The sequence below is a fragment of the Cervus canadensis genome, chromosome 1 (assembly GCF_019320065.1).
Source record: "Cervus canadensis isolate Bull #8, Minnesota chromosome 1, ASM1932006v1, whole genome shotgun sequence".
NCBI classification, from domain to species: domain Eukaryota; kingdom Metazoa; phylum Chordata; class Mammalia; order Artiodactyla; family Cervidae; genus Cervus; species Cervus canadensis.
Window position 1 is genome coordinate 54,561,020 of NC_057386.1, and position 18,019 is coordinate 54,579,038.

Here is an 18,019-nt window from a genome sequence, read left to right on the forward strand (position 1 = left end):
CAAAACACCATCAATATACAGAACATTACCATTACCCCAGAAAGATACCATTCTTGATGATTTCTAACACCATTCCCCAGACTATCATAATTTTTAGAAATATTATGCTTTTTACTTTGAGAAATTCCATTTAGTTTAATAAAGGACTTCTATTTATCTGCTGAGATATCCTATCTTTGCATTCATTGTGAATATATTTTCCTTTACTTCATTGAACATAGTTTCAAAAAGCACTTTCATATCATTTTCCAGCACCTGGATCCTTTGGGAGTCGGTCTCTGCTCATTGTCTTTTTGCTTAAGAATGTCATACTTTCCTGTTTCTTTTTACATTGAGTACTTTTTTTTATATTCTGGACATTATGAATGTTATACAGTAGAAACTCTTAATTCCATTATAATTACTCTGAAGAGTGTTGATATTTTCAGTTTTGCAGAAGATTTACTTGGTCAGACTCAAGTCTTTGGCAATGACTGAAATCTCAGTTCAGTTTTTTATACCCCCTTGGCTGGGCTGTTGCAATCTTCTCTGAGCTTGGTTGGGGTCAGTCAGAGAGTCAAGTAAAATTTATACACAGAATCTGGGGGCCCTATATTTGGTTGTCTCCTCTCTAGACTTCCTTCCCTCACTTTCCATCAGTAAAGTTTGCCTCAAACTTCATATTCTAGTTCTATGTCATACAGACTTCAGGTTATCAGAGTTTCACTGCCCCATGGGTCCTGTTAGGTCTTGGAGTAGAGCGAGGCAAGCAAGGTGTCCATGGTTCAAGATTTAAGAAGGTACTCACCCTTAGGCTCATTCATGTAAGTGAAGAGTCAGCACCCAACAGTGAACGCTCCCCTTAACAGGGCTTCGCTTGCCTCACTCTAGTTCCAGCCCTGGGTCTTGCCCTCAATCTGAAAGTGGAACAAACAAGAAACTTATCCCCTGTTTGTTCTTTCTTCCACTTTTTGACTACTGTCCAGAATCTGACTGATTTTACTCTCTAGAGGCTTTAAGTGGTTATTTTCTGTTTTTCCCAGGGTTTATAATTGAGTTTTGAAAGATAGTTAGTCTGTCAGGAGATTATTCAGTCATACTGAAAGCAGAACTCTCAGAATCAAAGAATTTTTGAGTGGAAAGAGATTTTAGAAATTCTTGATTCAGTTGTCTAAATTGGAGACTGACGCCAAAACAGGTTAAGAAATTTTGTCATAGAGTCAATTATATGGAAGGTCAGTAATTTAACTTCTGATCTCAACATCATCCAGTATGCTACTCTAACAATGCAACTTCTGTGCAGAGCAAAAAATGTTGCACTCAGACTTCTCTTTCAAGTGTAAACAGCATATTAGTTCTCAATTATTAACTACTGCCTGCTTAACAGTTTTGCTATGGTTATGGACTGAATGTGTGTGTTCCTGCAAAATTTGTATGTTGAAGCCCTAACCCCCAGTGTGGTTGTGTATAGCAACGGGGGCATCTAAGAAAGTAATTAATGACAAATGGTGTCACAGAGGTGTGGCTTTGATCTGATAAAACTACTGTCTTATAAAAAGAGATTCTGACCCCTCTCTCCCTACTCATGTGTGAATAAAGAAGACATCATGTGAGTACACAGCAAGATGGTAGCTGCCTACAAGTCAAAAGAAGAGGCCTCAGAATAAAACCTACCTTCCTGGTACCTTGACCTTGGACTTTCTAGCCTCCAGAACTATGAGAAAAAAGGTTCTATTGTTCCTCAGTCATGCAGCCTGAGTTAGCTAATACAGTTATAAAAATGGATCCAAATTTTGCATACTGGTAAATCAGTTTACTTGACAGAAATTTGATTGACCACACTGAGGTAAATTCATATTCTTCTTTAAAATAGCTTGAATTCATTTAAAAAGTAAAATCTGCCAATCAGTACAATAAAAATAAATTTCTTTTGAGTGCTAAACCTATCACTGTAGGTAAATCTTCTGTGAGATGGGAGGGCAAAAAGTGTTTCTAAGACACTTTATCCTCTTGTTTTTCCTACCTTCTTTTTAAGTGCATCTATATCTATCTATTAAAATGAATCACAGTCTATTCTGCAAATGCCTTATAGAGTCATACTTTCTAAAACAGCACGTAAACAGGTGCCATGTAAAAAGTAAGGCCTGAACACATATTCCTTATTTGCATCTTTCAATCTAACAGCACTTAGTAAAGATCATCAATATCATAAGAAGCTAAGAAATTAAAAAAAAAAAAGAAGCTAAGAAATGTGAGAGTTATCTCTCATTTGACCAGTGATGATAATAATTTCTGATAATTCAGTATAAAAACACCTGCAATTATAAACAGTCGATTTTTATTTCTATATATTGATTTGGTTTGACTGATGTAGACAACCATACCCAGTAAATCAGGCTGTCAATTCTGCAAATCTCCCCTTAGCTTTATATCAACACATCCAGCTTTAGGCCCCCAAGTATTCCTTTCCCCTTCATTTAACTATACTAAATTACTGAATGAAAAGAAAAGCTGTTATATTTGGGGATCCTGATAACAAAAGTCCTTAGGCTGGAGATTTGCCAACTGCTATGTTGGAATCTGGGGTTTTAGGACTGGAGTGTCAGCAAACCTTTCTAAAATTATGTATCTGTTTTAATTAATAACAGAAAAGAAGGTGGATAACAAACTCAAGGAATTAAAAACTCTTAAATTTGAATGAAAAAGGAGGAACTAGTGAAATCTCTCAGAGATTTTCTAATTAAGAAAATTTATTTTCCCACTTTCAATTACACTTTGATTTGAAATAATGATCTTTAATGATGTGTTTTAATGATTGCTTGTAATACCTTTAACTAAAAATGTTAAGTATTTATAGCAAAAATAAGTACTTCAAAAGTGTTTAAATGTTGCTTCTACTTTAGGCAATCTCCTCCTAATCTTAATATTTTAATTTCCTTAGAAAGTCATACACCAACACATATATCTAAATATGTGAATTTACAATCTAGACAGCAATTTCTGACCAGCTCATGTTTTCATAAATTCAAAGTAGACAGAATTTAAATTAACTACCTTCTATTAATTATACAAGTAGCTTCATGGAGTTTAATTCTATTTTCATTTTTAAATAGAGTCTTTCATAAAAAAAAAGTGCCAAAATGTTCCAACCACTCTCAATGTTTTGCTTTTTCTCAATACATGTCATGCTCTTTCAACTCCTCACTGTATTTGCACAGGCTATTAACTCCACCTAAAATTACTAACACTTTCCTTTCTTTTCTGCCTTGTAAACTTCTGCTCATCAAGCTGGAACCAACTTACATGGTACTTCCTCTGTGCATCCTCCCCTAATTTCCTTTGCAGAATTCATTTCTCCCTCTTCTGTGGTACTTCTGTGGTTTGTACTAGTTTCTGTCATAGCACTTATCACTCTTTCATGGCAAACATGAGTTCCTTGAGGGCACTGGCTATGTTTTAAATCTCTGTATCACTTTTTGGTACACAGTATAGTCTTTGGTATACGGTAAATGTTCAACAATATTTTGTTGAGTATTCACATCCCAAGGAGTAAGATTATCTTCACATTTGTAAAAGCAAGATTGCCTGAAGGGATTCAGGAAAAAAGTTGTACGTTAGTAGGAATGCTTCCAGGTGAAAGTGACAGACCACCCAACTACCGGGGCAAACAAACCGGAGTTTATTGTTAAGCAGCCTGGAGTGTGCCCAGTAATAGCATCAAGGTCTCAGGTTCTATATTTCTACTCCAGTGCAAGCTTGTAGTTGCAAGGCCTCCAAAGCTATAGACATATCTATATTGAAGACAGGAAGACAGGAAAAAAAGTGGTCCGAGCTGCATCTGTCCTTATTCATTAATCAAAAGCTTTACAAAAGTTACCAAGCAGATTTTCCTTCATGTGTCATTGGCCAGGAATGGGCTACCCTCAGAAGCAGTAAGTCCAGAAAGCAAGTACCTGGCTTTCCAGTTTCTGCCGTGACACACCTGGTAGGACAAACAATCAGTCCCATAGACAACAGAAACGAAAAACAACAAGAGAGTGGATTAAGGTGAGTTAAGACAGCAAGGTTTGTCAGGCTGGTTGTGCCTGAGCCTTGGGGACCTCAGGGTATCAGTGCAAATAGTAACTCACGTTGCAATATTTTCTCAAGACTGTGTTGCTTATAGTAGAATAAATAATGAGATATCTGTTTCAGCCTTGCATCTCAAAGTTTTTTCAGTGCTTTTAAATTATGACAGTTTTTCTCTTATCTTCCAGTCGCTCCAATTCTCTTTTGGTTCCATTGCTGCCATTCAAAATTTCTCAGAGCCAAATCTAAAGTGTTTCATTCCCTGTAAATGCTTCCCTGACTTTAAAACAATTTCCTTCATTGTTCTTTTGAGCTAGTGGCACTTTTTACCATTCATAAAATACTTCAATCTTCAATTTAGCACTATGATAATTTGCATAGTTATTTTGTTCCCCTCCTTCCATATACTGCTAGCTCCTTGAGGGGACTGAGTCCTACTCAAACATATTTGGTTCCAAAAATTTATTTTCTGAGTTGAATATTTAATTCATTTCTCTTTATTTCCTTAGTCAGATGCTGAGTGTTGGTGGGAAGGAAATGGAAGGCAAGACTAACATGAATAAGAACAAGGCCCCTTCTAGCCTACGGTGACATTAAAAGGAACAAAGGAAAAAAAGGTCCCATTATGGGTTGAAAATGTGCAAGTGCTAGGAAACAGTACGTCCTCTGAGTTGCTGCAACTCAGGTATGGAGCTTGGAAGGCTGGTGGTCTTGTGAAAATTATAAAATGGCACTCCTCCAGCAGATGTAGTGCTCTACCACAAAGTCCAGGTGGGCAAACACAGCGAGGATGGTATTTCAGCCCCCCAAACCCCTCGATCTTTGCTTACTGCACAAAATGCTCATGTTCTGTGGCAGACACACAGAGGGGTTTTAGCAGTTCCATTTTCATCTAATATATCTACAAGTCTTATACGATTTCTCTGGGCTCTGTAGTGATGGGAAACACAGGATAGGGCTGATTGTCCAAGGATCTTCTTCATAATTGAGCCCAAGTTCGTCTTCTTGTTGTGCTTCTATCTGATAGCCCAAAGACTTAACTTCTGATGCTATGTAATACACACGTCTCAAATCACCATACATGTCTCTGGAAGGAAGCTACTTGGTCAGCAACACAAAACTAACAGAATGATGTGTAACTATTTACAGCTAGGGATCACAGACATTGTACTTATTAGACGTTTGTGCATATGTACAAAAAAACAGTATTTAAAAATCCAATAAATCAAATCTACTTTAAGGGTATAATTTATGGAGACTTGCCTGATGGTCTAGTGGTTAAGAATCTGCATTGCAGTTGAGGGGATATGGGTTTGATTCCTGGTTGAAGAACTAAGATACAACAGGCCAGGTAGCAACTAAGCCCACACACTACAACTACCAAGCCCACGTACTCTGGAGCCCACCTGCCACAACTAGAGTTTGTGCCACAAGTAAGGATTCTGTGTGACACAATGAAGATCCCGCATGTTGCAACTAAGACCCGACACAGCCAACTAAATCAATAAATATTTATTAAAGTAAAACCTAATTTATAAATTCTGGGAGTCTTCATCTCTATTTCCCCCACTGGATCACTGTCCTGTATTATACTCTATTTTATTACCTCCTCAGTTTAACCACTTGCCATCCCACACAGTTCACAATTTGACTATAAAATATGGAATTTTAATTTGAAAATATTATTAGATAATTAAATACTTGCAGCTAAATTTATAGAACAGTAAGAACTAATATTTAACAAGTAGCAATATTAAAAATTATTATTCCTTGTGTCTTCTAAGTATTTTGAGTAAGGTTTGGAGCTAGTTGTAAAGAGAATTTCAGAAAATAACAGTTGAAACTTTATATCATTTTCTACTTGAGAAGTATACTTTATTAACCTTAACTGAGGTTATATTTGAGAATAAAAGTGAGGTAACAATGTTGGTTTAAATTAATAGGTGATTGTATTCTGAAAAGTTACCAATATGATTATTACATGGGCTTCCCTGATGGCTCAGATGGTAAAGAATCTGCCTGCAATATGGGACACCCACGTTTGATCCCTGGGTTGGGGAGATCCCCTGGAGAAGGAATGGCTACCTACTCCAGTATTCTTGCCTGGAGAATTCAATGGACAGAGGAGGCTGGTGGGCTACAGTCCATGGGGTCATAAAGATACAACTGAGTGACTAATATTTTCATTTTTGTTTCATGATTATTACAGCAAAGAAACAAAGGCTGGGTGTAAAAACACAATATGCTTAGAAAAACACATATGGTTAGAAAATACAACACATTCAAAGAGTCATTTTCCTTGTTTGAAGTATCTAAATATCAAAATCATGAAGAAAAGGAGTAAACTGTTATTGTAAGGTTTCAGTTATTCAAAGATAAGTTTGTTAATGCATTTTGGTCATGAGATTAAAAAAAAATAAACTGGAAAAGGTCAGTTTTCATTACAATCCAAAAGAAAGGCAATCCCAAAGAATGCTCAAACTACCGCACAATTGCACTCATCTCACACGCTAGTAAAGTAATGCTCAAAATTCTCCAAGCCAGGCTTTAGCAATATGTGAACCGTGAACTTCCAGATGTTCAAGCTGGTTTTAGAAAAGGCCCAGGAACCAGAGATCAAATTGCCAACATCCACTGGATCATCAAAAAAGCAAGAGAGTTCCAGAAAAAAACATCTATTTCTGCTTTATTGACTATGCCAAAGCCTTTGACTGTGTGGCTCACAATAAACTGTGGAAAATTCTGAAAGAGATGGGTGTACCAGACTACCTGACCTGCCTCTTGAGAAACCTGTATGCAGGTAAGGAAGCAATCATTAGAACTAGACATGGAACAACAGACTGGTTCCAAATAGGAAAAGGAGTACATCAAGGCTGTATATTGTCGCCCTGCTTATTTAACTTATATGCAGAGTACAGCATGAGAAACGCTGGGCTGGAAGAAGCACAAGCTGGAATCAAGATGCCGGGAGAAATATCAATAACCTCAGATATGCAGATGACACCACCCTTATGGCAGAAAGTGAAGAGGAACTAAAAAGCCTCTTGATGAAAGTGAAAGAAGAGAGTGAAAAAGTTGGCTTAAAGCTCAACATTCAGAAAACTAAGATCATGGCACCTGGGCCCATCACTTCATGGCAAAAAATGGTGAAACAGTGGAAACTGTCAGACTTTATTTTTTTGGGCTCCAAAATCACTGCAGATGGTGATTGCAGCCATGAAATTAAAAGACGCTTACTCCTTGGAAGGAAAGTTATGATCAACCTAGACAGCATTTTAAAAAGCAGAGACATTACTTTGCCAACAAAGGTCCGTCTGGTCAAGGCTATGGTTTTTCCAGTGGCCATGTATAGATGTGAGAGTTGGACTGTGAAGAAAGCTGAGCACTGAAAAATTGATGCTTTTGAACTGTGGTGTTGGAGAAGACTTGTGAGAGTCCCTTGGACTGCAAGGAGATCCAACCAGTCCATCCTAAAGGAGATCAGTCCTGGGTGTTCACTGGAAGGACGGATGTTGGAGCTGAAACTCCAATACTTTGGCCACCTGATGCGAAGAGTTGACTCACTGGAAAAGGCCCTGATGCTGGGAGGGATTGGGGGCAGGAGGAGAAGGGGACGACAGAGGATGAGATGGCTGGATGGCATCACTGACTCGATGGACATGAGTTTGAGTGAGCTCTGGGAGTTGGTGATGGACAGGGAAGCCTGGAGTGTTGCGATTCATGGGGTCGCAAAGAGTCAGACACGACTAAGCAACTGAACTGAATTGAAAATACTTACTATTTAAAATATATATTGTTTCTATATTTAGAACTATAGTTACAATTCTATAAAGTGGTTCTGTAATAGATACATAAAAGATATATAAACATATAATATCATATACTATAAAATATGGGGTTTCCCAGGTGGCGCTGGTGGTAAAGAACCTGCCTGCCAATGCAGGGGATGAAAAGATATGGGTTCAGTCCCTGGATTGGGAAGGTCCCCTACAGTAGGAAGGGGCAACCCACTTCAGTATTCTACCTGGGAAACTCCATGGACAGAGGAGCCTGGCAGGTTACAGTCCATGGGATCACGAAGTCAGAGATGACTGAGCTACTAGCACAGCACTATATAATGTAAAACAAATATATAAATATATAAAACAAAAATATGTTATATATATTAATGATTATGGAGTCTTCTACAATTTGTTGAGAATAATTTTAAAAAATTCATCTTGCAGGATAATTACCTCAAGTATATGCTTTTTTGGAAGCAAGCTAAATGTTCATTGACAGAGGAATGGATAAAGAAGAAGAGGTACAACATATACACCGAAATATTACTCAGCCATTAAAAAGAATGAAATAATGCCACTTGTAGCAACATGGATGAGAGTGTCAAACTGAGTAAGTCAGACAGAGAAGGAAAAATATCATATGATATCCCTTATATGGGGAATTTAAAAAGAAATGAAACCTAGGACTTCTACCTCAAACCTCTGCACTTCCTGTTGCTTTATGTCCTGTCTCCTCTTTACCTGAGGCTTCACAAAGAAACATAAAAGACAAGTACCAGGGAAAGACATGATTCTGTGCAATAAAAAGGTGAAAACCAGCCATGACCAAATGAAAATAAAAGAAGACAAAGATCATTTCTTGAACAATACCTTCACATCACCAGAGCTGGGGAAAGTGGAAAGAGACAGAAAACTGCTGCTGGATCTCCTGAAGACAGGAACAGCATGAGGGTTCCTTTCATGATGTCTCCTCTAAAAGTCTTTGAGATGACTTCCTCTTGCCCTCTGGACCAGGAACATTTAACTCCAGTCTAATTATGAGACAAGTCTCAACTGAGGAACATTCTGCAAAGTACCTGACTAGGATTCTGCAAAACTGTCAAAGTCATCACAACAAAGAAAATCTGAGAAGCTATCAGAGCCTGGAGGAGATTGAGGAGACATGATTATTAAATGTAATGAGGTGTCCTGGATGGGATTCTGGATTAGAAAGAGGACATTAGGTAATAACTAAGGAAGTCTGAATAAAGAGTGGACTTTAATAACAATATATTATTATTATATGTTATTATATACTATTATTATATATAATATATATGTTTATTATATCAGTTATATATAGTTAATATATCAACATTGGTTCATTAATTGTAACAAATGTACCGTATTAATGTATAGAAATATATATGTGCTCAGTTGCTCAAAAAAAAAAAAAAAAAATAAAAAGAAATGAAACAAATGAACTTACTCACAAACAGAAAGAAACTCATCGACAAAGCAAAGGAACTTATAGTGACTGGAGTGGAAGGGATAGTTAGGGAGTTTGGGATGGTCATAAACATATAGTTCAGTTAACTTGCTCAGGCATGTCTGACTCTTTGCGACCCCATGGACTGCAGCACACCAGGCTTCCCTGTCCACCATCAACTCCCAGAGCTTACTCAAACTCATGTCCATTGAGTCGGTGATGCCATCCAACCATCTCATCCTCTGTTGTCCCCTTCTGCTCCCGCCTTCAATCTTTCCCAGCATTAGGGTCTTTTCAAATGAGGCAGTTCTTCATATCAGGTGGCCAAAGTACTGGAGTTTCAGCTTCAGCATTAGTCCTTCCAATTATTTCCTTTAGGATGGACTAGTTCCTAAAGGACTGATTTCCTTTAGGATGGACTGGTTGGATCTCCTTGCTGTCCAAGGGACTCTCAAGAGTCTTCTCCAGAAACACAGTTCAAAAGCATCAATTCTTTGGCGCTCAGCTTTCTTTATAGTCCAATTCTCACATCCATACATGACTACTGGAAAAACAATAGCTTTGATTAGACAGGCCTTTGTTGGCAAAGTAATGTCTCTGCTTTTTAATATGCCGTCTAGGTTGTTCATAGCTTTTCTTCGGAGGAACAAGAGTCTTTCATGGCTGCAGTCACCATCTACAGTGATTTTGGAGCACCCAAAAATAAAGTCTGTCACTGTTTCCCCATCTATTTGCCATGAAGTGATGGGACCAGATGCCATGATCTTAGTTTTCTGAATGTTGAGTTTTAAGCCAACTTTTTCACTCTCCTTTTTCACTTTCATCAAGAAGCTCTTTAGTTCTTCTTTGCTTTCTGCCATAACGGTGGTGCTATCTGTGAATCTGAGGTTATTGAGATTTCTCCCGGCAGTCTTGATTCCAGCTTGTGCTTCATCCAGCCCAGCATTTCACATGGTGTACTCTGCATATAAGTTAAATAAGCAGGGTGACAATATACAGCCTTGACATACCCCTTTCCCGATTTGGAACCAGTCTGTTCCATGTCCAATTCTAATGGTTGCTTCCTGACCTGCACACAGATTTCTCAGGAGGAAGGTCAGGTGGTCTGGTATTCAATTTTCCACAGTTTATTGTGATCCACACAGTTAAGGCTTTGGCATAGTCAATAAAGCAGAAGCAGATGCTTTTCTGGAACTCTAGGTTTTTTGATGAGCCATCGGATGTTGGCAATTTGATCTCTGGTTCCTGGGCCTTTTCTAATTCCAGCTTGACCATCTGGAAGTTCATGGCTCATGTACTATTGAAGTCTGACTTGGAGAATTTTGAGCATTACTTTACTAGCGTGTGAGATGAGTGCAACTGTGTTAGTCTGAGCATTCTTTGGCATTCCCTTTCTTTTGGATTGGAATGAAAACTGACCTTTTCCAGTCTGGTGGCCACTGCTGAGTTTTCCAAATTTGCTGGCATAATGAATGCAGCACTTTCACAGCATCATCTTTTAGGACTTGAAATAGCTCAACTGGAATTCCGTTACCTCCACTAGCTTTGTTTGTAGTGATGCTTCCTAAGGGCCATTTGACTTTGCATTCCACGATGTCTGGCTCTAGGTGAGTGATCACACCATCGTGATTATCTGGGTCATGAAGATCTTTTTGTACAGTTCTTCTGTGTATTCTTGCTACCTCTTCTTAATATCTTCTGCTTGTGTTAGGTCCATAGCATTTCTGTCCTTTATTGTGCCCATCTTTGCATGAAATATTCTCTTGGTATCTCTAATTTTCTTGAAGAGATCTCTAGTTTTCCCCATTCTATTGTTTTCCTCCATTTCTTCGCACTAATTACTGAGGAAGGCTTTCTTATCTCTCCTTGCTATTCTTTGGAATTCTGCATTCAAATAGGTATATCTTTGCTTTTCTCCTTTGCTTTTCGCTTCTCTTCTTTTCACAGCTATTTGTAAGGCCTCCTTAGACAGCCATTTTGCCTTTTTGCATTTCTTTTTCTTGGTGATGGTCTTGATCCCTGCCTCCTCTACAATGTCAAGAATCTCCATTCATAGTTCTTCATGTACATACTGCTATATTTAAAATGGATAGGCAACAAGGATCTACTGTATAGCACATGGAACTCTGTTCAATGCTATGTGGCAGCCTGGATGGGAGGGGGATTTAGGGGACAATGGATCTATGTATGCATAAGGGTAAGTCCCTTCGCTGCTCACCTGAAACTACCACAACGTTGTTAATTGGCTCTACCTCAATATAAAATATAACATTAAAAATAGTATATGCTGTTAAAATCTTTCAATTTTTCCTGGTTTCCACAACACTATATACACATAGTGTTGTACCTAAATTTAGAAAATGAACAATGTCATCTAAATTTTTAAAAGATCATTCCTTTTGAGTTCAGTTTCTTCTTTCTTGTAGCCATGTAATGTTCCTAGGGTTCAGTCTTGCATCCCCTTCTTTTCCCTACTATATTCTCATCCCAGGTGATCTTACCACTTTCATAGCTTTAAAAATCCTATACATGCTGGTGACTGGTGACTCTCACATTTATTTCTCCAGTCCAGCCTTTCTTCTGACCTTAGGCTAGTATAAGCAATTTCCCAATAATATTTCCACTAGGTGCTTCACAGGAAAATTACATACAATTTTTCTAAAGTTAAGTTTTATTTTTCAAAAGCTGACCTTACTTAACTGTCCCCATCTCACTGAATGAACCTATCGTGGTCTCCTTTCATTTCTTTGAGTAGGCAGCTCTTTGTCTCAGCCTAGAATGCTCTCTCCTTAGGTCGTTAAGACAGTTGACTCTTAGTTGTCTTTCAAATCTCTACTTAAATCTTACCACAAAGACGGACCACTCTTTCCTCTCCCAGTTTCCTCTATGAGGGTAGGGATCATTTTGTTTCATTCATTCGTATCTACTATGAACCTAGCAAAACGCCTGACACATAGCTGATCCTCAGAAATGTTTGCTGAATAAATAAATGATACTATGTTCGTGTTCTTTAGAACATTTACCATAATTTGTAAGTACATAATTAAACTTTACAAACTATTCAATTACTCTCAACATGGTTCCAGTAAGGCTATGTCTCACATCCCCACTCAACATACAGTGTGGGTTCTCAAGCAGAATTTGTTGAAGAAAGGAAAGGAGGGGAAGAAGGAATAGAAGTGGAGATACAATTAAGGGAGAGAACAGAGCCTAGAGGAGAATGCTGTACAGTGATACTCTGGGACTATGGTGAACATTCAAACACAAGCTCTAATTACTCAATTAATCACTCAGTTGTTTTGCCCACATAAATGTAAACGTCTATACCTAGATGAGCCAGTATTTCATTGGTAATACAAATGTTTGATATTATTTAGATATAGCTGCAACTATCATTCTATTCTATTACTGCAGCCAATTTGGATAGACGTATATTTCTTTAATATGCATAATATTTAAAATCTGCTGTGCTATTTAGTCAGACCGGAGTGTTGGGAAGCCTTGACCATGTGATGCATGTGCAATCAACTTATCTGGTTTATATTTATCTGCAGTAATATTATAGCATAATGGTTGTTATTTCACAACTAGTCTTTTTTATACTAAGGGCTGAGCCAAAAGGAAAGGCTATAATATGGCTGAAATCTGCCAATGTCACTTCACATAGGACAGAACTGAACAGGTGTTTGTAGGGTGTAAATGCTCATTTTAAAAAATGAAATTATAATAGTAGATTGCAATAAGAAGAAAAATTCTTTGAAGAGAACAGATTAAAAATATTTATTTAGTACAAATAAAGGTCACAGTCTATCTACTAAGAATTCCAAGACTAAGACTGAGAAATAAGAAAATTCTTTATGTATACAAAAAAGCATATTATTAAAAAAAAATTTAAGGAGTGAATCTTTAAATACCTCCTGAGAAATTTCCTCCTAGAAGGATTCTTAATTATACCTAACTTATTAGCTCATCTAGAATATAAATAGCATTATGTACTTTTCTTTTTTTATTAACAAAAGGTTTTGATTAAAAAAAACCCTCCACAGATAGTGTCTCTACATAGCTGACTCATATTTTATTATTGTGGTGGGTGCACAGAGAGGGACTACACTAGTTTTATACAGGAAATACTACAGAGATTTGAGATCTAGGTCACATAACAGGGCACTGCTACGACAAGATCATAAAAGCTCAGTGTTTTGTTAACTTCCACTCAAATCAGTAAGCCATGTTTAGACAAAAGCTGACTAAATAGAAAAGAGCATGCTTGCTGGCCTGTGCACCCCCCAGACAGGCTCACATTCATGGTTTCCTGAATGCGGTATGATGGTAAACACAGCCTCTATGCTGCCACCCAGGCACAGTGGCCATTGGAAACAATAAAATACCACAAAATACATTGACAATGAAATATGTAAATTATACTCTCAAATGCAAATATTCCAAAGTAATGTTTTGACTACATTTATCAGGTCTTTGGGAAACAGTAATATATCCTTTAAGGATTTAAAAAATATGTTTATAAATGTGTATGTTTCAGTAAGGGCTTCCCTTGTGGCTCAGCTGGTAAAGAATCCACCTATAGTGCGAGAGAGCTGGGTTCGATCCCTGGGTCAGGAAGATCCCCTGGAGAAGGGAATGGTTGGCTACTCACTCCAGTGTTCTTGCCTGGGAAGTCTCACAAACAGAGGAGCCTGGTGGGCTACAGTCCATGGGGTCACAAAGAGTTGAACACAATTGAGTGACTAACATACACACATAACAAAACACACAAAAGAACTAGGAAACTGACACCTATGCTGGATTAAGAACATCGAAGCTTTTTGTTATTCAGATCTCTAGAAGTCATATTACAAATTGATATATTTTTCTTATTTTTGGATTAGAAAAAAGAACTAGATGATTTAAGAACTATGTTTAATATATTGCATTTATATTTTTAAAAAGCACCAATCTGTTTCCTAAGGAAGTCTTTGAAGGTTGATTTACTGCAAGATACTTAGAAAAACCTGCAGCAGCCTGTTTCCTTAAGTTAGTCAATCCACCATCATCTCAAGCAACAAAACAATAGCATTTTGTTGTTTATAAAAACTTTACAACCCATAGCATAGTAACGCATTTCACAGAACCTTGTCAGTAACCTTATCAATAAAGACAGATCCACTTTTGGATAACAATGTACCTTACATTACTAGAACAGAGTAAATATGTTTTCAGAAAAGAGTAAGGTTGATAAAAACCTTGCTCACAAAGAAAGAATATTATAGATACTTCAACTATTTTCTTCTGAGTCAGGAGAGTAATTGAAAGGGGGCCAAAATACTCAAAATCAAGGTTGGCTCTGGGAAACATGACCATAATTGTCACACCAAAATGACCCATTGAGTTTGACTGGGAGAACTAGGGGCTTAGTTTTGTTTTCAATCATGAAGTCATGAAAGAGGTGTTACACCTATTATATCCATGTTCTTCTGCCTCAATGTTATTTGACCAATTATTTTAATCAAAAGGCTAATGACCATTTTTCTTAACTTCCCCTTTCTTTAAAGATACCTTGAAATAAATTCAAATATTTTCCTGAAGTAAACAAAAGAAGAAATTGTTTTCCCTTGAAGTCTCTATTACTTAAATAGGTAAAATAGACATTTAACCTAGTCTTAGAAACATTTCTGTCACAATAGTCTGCATATAACACAACTGTGACGTGCTGCCCTAAGGGACATATTACTGTTGACGGCCCATTCAGTCATTTGATTATCACTGTATGGTAAATGGCTTCAGGATAACTCTGATACAATCAAATGCTTTAATTAGTTTATTATCCTTTTTTATTTCAGAGCACAGTCAGGCCATATTTGACTTTAACATGGGGGTGCAGTGCAGTGCGACTTTAAGGCCATTGTAGACAAGTATAATCTTCAACTGGGTTCCTCAGATTCTCATATTAGCTCAGTATCCAGGAGAGGTGGCTCCCAAAACTATTTGCACCTTAAAACCAAGGACAAAAGTACAGAACATCAGAAAATGATAACTAAAATAATGAAAGTGATGAAAAGTCTTGCAATGAGTGCCAGTGGAGGGGGAAAATACAACAAGTAAGTTTAGAAAGAAAGGCGGAAAGAGTATGGGATCAACTCTGTTTTATATGCCAGGTATTAGGACAAATTGGCTTATAAAAGAATTATTTGTTCCTGTACTTTATAGGTGAAGAGACTGAGGTGCAGATTGGTTATGAAACTCATCAAGATCATGTTGCTGATAAGAGGCAGAGATGGGATTTGAACCCAAGTAATCTGATTCTCAAGCTCCTGCTTTTAGCTACTATATTCCTCCTCTCATTATATAAGAAATAACACAAAGGCGTTAGATAGAAGTTTTAAAAAGCTGAATAAAAGACTGAAAGTGAAAATGTAAACAATGATGGTGTCTTGGTGGTGGATTATGAGCAATTTCTCCTACTTATTCATTCTTTTCAGATCTTTTCAAAATAACAAAAATAAAAGTTTAACACATTTTTATGTCAGCAGACAATAACATAAAAATATTGCTGTGCTAACTAACATTTTCCGTTTGATCTTAGCACTTGGTAATGTAAAACACTGCACATGCTAAACTGACACTTTGCTGACAGCTAACAGAGCACACTGCATCCGTCACTAGATAGTCACAGAAACCTGGGCACAGGTGGGAATGTGTTTAAATTAAGCAAATTCTACCATGTGTTGCAGGATCAGTATAGATTCATTTCAATTTCCTATACCTTTATCCCTTAATCCAACACCTTTAAAACTACAGAGTTACATAATTGATATTTACCAAATGACCAAGAGGTCCTTAGAGATGCTGAAATGCCTTATGAATCACAGAGGAAAGATTAAACTGACATTCAAGACAGTGTTGGTGTAAAATGTATTCCTGCCCTCACCAATCTACTGAGGCTTCTCTCTTAAAGGTCACAAATGCTTACCATCACAGCCAATCTATTTTTCACATGCTGCCCTCCTGTTATCAGCATTTAGAATGGTTTAACACTCCCTTTTTGAAACTCTCTTCTCCAGGAGCTTTCTTTAAGTCCTGCCTGACTGCCCCCATCTGGACCTTCTCCTGAGCTTGTCACGGGAGGGCTTTTCCTTCTTCTCCTGTTACATACTTTCACTGCAACCTTAGGGCTTCAACAATCAGGAAAACAATCAATTATTCCTTACATAGCATCTCCAATCGTGACCTGTTCTCCCACCTCCCTCTCGATGCCTACCAGCATTTCTAACGTCTTATGCAGAACTGGTCTTAGTTCTTTCCCAACCTGTCTTTCCTTCTGAGTTCCTTCTGACATTTAATGGCTCTACCAACCTCCAATAATACAGTTGTGAAAATTCATGTTATTTTTACTTTACTTCCTTGTTTCTCTCTTCAACTGTTGTTTAGTTCCACATAGGGTACCTCTATGATTCTATTCATTTACTTATTTACTTAACACATATTAAATAACTGCTGTAGTAGATTCAGGGGCTACAGTGGTGAACAACACAAGAGAGGACCCTACCTTCCTGCAGTGTGTGTGCTGAGGCGCAGACACAATTTCAGATGGCAAAGCAGTGCTACTGAAAAAACATGGGAAGAGACCAATCATCATGAATGATTGGTAGTGATGATGGGGGCTAGCATTTTAGTAGTGGCCAGGAAAAGCCTCTTTCAAAAGAAGACATTAGAGCACAGACCTGAACAAAATGAAGGAGTAAGTCTTGTGAAGATCTAAACGGAAAGGGTTCTCGGCAGTTGGGAAAGCAAGTGCGAAGGCACTGGTGTAGAAATGAGCTTGGCATGTCTGAAGAACTATAAAAAGACCAATGCGACTCAGGTAACATAAGCAGGAGAAAAGGCAGGGCCAGAGATGAAGGGTCTTATAAGCCATGGTAAGGTGTTTGGATCTTATTCTAAGTGTGATGGGAAATGATTGGAGAGTTCTGACTTGGAGAGTGATATGGCATGGTTTATGTGTTAAAGACCAGGAGAGAACAGACTGCAGAGGAAAAATAATATATTGCTTATCAAATTTTAAAAAATTAACCATGTTCTTAGGCAATACACATGCCCCTGAGCATTTATCAATTCATCTTTTTTTTTAAAAAGGTTTCAATTTAACAGATATGTAATTTCCTAATTTATAAATAATGACATTATGAATTGAAATACTTTCACTTCTTTAGATTAAAAATTACCATGCTTCTGAAATGCACAGTAAAAGCAATGAAGTATATATATTTTGTTCATTTTATACTTACATGTTGCACAAATGAAACCAAAACCTTGGAGTATCTGTCATCAGTAATGTCCAACAAAACAATTAGGAATTAATTAATGAGCGTATGTATAAAGGATTCACAAATTCTTAGTAATGAGGTACAATGTACCAGGCATTCAATGTACAAAACAGGAATGAAAAATGTTAAAATTATGTTTCCACTAGAAGTCTACAAAGAGGGAAGCTGACAATAAAGTGAATAAAAGATAAAGGCATTCCAATTATTGTCAGGTTATAAAAGGCTTGTACTTTTATGTGATGTGAAGATAGAAAATGGAGACACAACAAATGAGTCCATTATGTCAGTATCATTTGGAATCAGACAATTAAGCTTTTGGCATTTATCAACACTGAAGAGGACTCATATTAAATTAAACATGTCAATTATACCTCAATAAAAAAAAACATAACTCTGTAGAC

At 37.3% G+C, this 18,019-nt stretch overlaps 1 protein-coding gene across 6 annotated transcripts in view; it reads right to left on the bottom strand.

Moving 5' to 3' along the window:
* STXBP4 (syntaxin binding protein 4) overlaps positions 1-18,019 on the bottom strand; it is a 92,068-nt gene that overhangs the window by 34,419 nt on the left and 39,630 nt on the right. The gene's annotated exons all lie outside the window — the stretch shown is intronic.